Source organism: Nycticebus coucang, chromosome 18, assembly GCF_027406575.1.
Source record: "Nycticebus coucang isolate mNycCou1 chromosome 18, mNycCou1.pri, whole genome shotgun sequence".
NCBI classification, from domain to species: domain Eukaryota; kingdom Metazoa; phylum Chordata; class Mammalia; order Primates; family Lorisidae; genus Nycticebus; species Nycticebus coucang.
In genome coordinates this window covers 39,939,366-39,941,598 of record NC_069797.1, presented here as the reverse complement: position 1 = coordinate 39,941,598, position 2,233 = coordinate 39,939,366, and positions in this window count along the sequence as shown.

The following is a 2,233-nucleotide window of genomic DNA, read 5'->3' as shown; positions in this document are numbered from 1 at the left end:
GGGCACCTATAGTCCCTGTTATTTGGGAGGCTGAGGCAAGAAGATGGCTTGAGTCTAGAGTTTGACGTTACTGTGAACTATGACGCCACAGCACTCTACTGAGGGTGACAAAATGAGACTCTTTCTTTAAAAAATATAGTTGCCTTTCTTGTCTGGCTTATTTTACTTAACATGATGTTTTTGAGGTCTAACTAAGTTATAGCATGTATCAAAATGTCATTACTTTTTATGGTTGAATAATATTCCATAGTGTGTAGATACCACATTTGGGTGACAGCTGCATGCTCTGTGACTGGCATGGTGCCTGGCTCATAGCCAGTGCTCGATAAATATTTGTTGAATGAAGGAATGTCAAGGGTGAGGGGTCTTTATGGCTTTGCTTTTGTTTTAGAACCATTGTGCTTGGGATCCTAGAACAGTATTCACATATAGATGACAAGGAGTGCCCTTGGGTGCTGCGAATAAAGGGGGCTGTGGGACAAGGGCACAAACGGGTGCGGCTGTACCCCCCTACGGAAGGGGCTCCTTCCTGCCCTGGGCAAAGCACCACACTCCCCCTCCTCACTCCAGAGTATCCTGCAGGGGAGAGTCTTTTGCAGGAATATAGTTTACAGCTCCCTGAACCCAGCCTGCTCAGGCTTCTCTTCTCCATTTGGGGTGCTTAAAGTTTATGGGGGTCTCTTTGCCTGTGGAGGTGGCCCCAGGTCTGGCAGGCTGGAGACGATGTCCCTGCTAGACAGCTGTCCTCAATCTGAGAGTGCCGAGGGTCTGGACTCATCCATGAGAGGGTCCAGATGTCCAGCCTCATCCTTGCTAATTAGTGCAATTAATTAACAAGTGGCACTGTGGCTCTGGGAGTCTTGGGCTCCTTTGACATGCTGGAGCAGTGCCATAAACAGGTGTTGGGGGCCAGTGACTCTCCTTAGACAGAACTCACTCTAGGTTGACCAGTCCTTGCAAAAAGAGGCCCCCACCCCAGGAGTGATTGTAGTGGGCTCTCTCTTTTCTGTGCAGCTGGTTCCAGGAGAGCCACAGCTTGGAAAAGGTAGGATGAAGGGAGGGAACTCAGCCAATCCCCATCAAAGGATGCCTGAGACCCACAGCCAGAGCTGCAGAAGGAATAGGAAATGCAGTGTCACCTACACCAGGTTGATGGAGGAGATATGTCAAGAGGACCCTGAGCTGATGAAGGAGACACAGAAGTTCTCCCTGATCTGACGTGGGATACTGCCCCTGTCCTGGGAAGTGTCCCCAGTCTGAGGTTGGAGACGCAGTCTCTGTGCTGGGGCGCTCCTGGTCTGATGGGGGAATGGAAGAGAAGACAACAACTTGAGAAAAGAGGCTCTGAGCCCTCTGAGTAGTACAGAGATGGCATTCAAAGGAGGGTATACAGGGTAGACGGGGCAGGTTCCCGGGGAAGCAACTACCTTGCTGACCTTGAAGGAGTAGAGGAAAAATCTCAGCCAGGACCCCTGAAACCTCCTGCAACACTGAATTGAACTCATTTGAGGAAGAAGATGGCCAAGGTCTGGTAGAGCTCTGGCAGGCAAGAGCCTTGGAACTTCAAGCTGGAGATGGCAGGGGTGGGGACTGGAGGGATGTGGGCCTGGTTTGAAGGAGAGTCAGAGAAGGAGCAAGCTCCAACCATCTAGGGAAGATGTCCCTGGTGAGCGTCACTATGACCAGCTTGTCATGGGCAAGAGAAAGAGGGTCACTGAAGAGAAGGACAGTCTGGACAGAGCTGTTTGGGATGAAGGGATTAATCTTTTCTGTTTGCTTTTTTTTTTTTTTTTTTTTTCCTTTTGTAAGACCAGAACCACTGAGTTTGAGATCCCAGAGGAACATCCAAGCAGAGACGAAAGCCATTAGGGAGTCTGAGGCTGAGGTTAGAGGTTCAAGGCAGCCTCAACAACTGTACCTGGTACTAGGTGTTAATAAAGAAGTCCCTATTCCTCAAAGTGTGGGTGGTCCATGGGACGGCAGGAGCACCTAGGCGTTTGTCAGAGATGCATAATCTCAGGCCCCATCCCAGGCTGACTGCTGTGGTGTGACCATTTGTGTCTGCTCTGAACTTCATGTTGAAACGTAATTCCCGAAGTATTAAGAGGTGGACCTTCAGGGGGTGATGAAGTCATGAGGGCTCCACCTTTATGAATGGAGTAGTACCCTATAAAATGGCTGGAGGGAACTGGCCAGGCCCATTTTGTCCTGCCTCCCACCACACGGGGACACA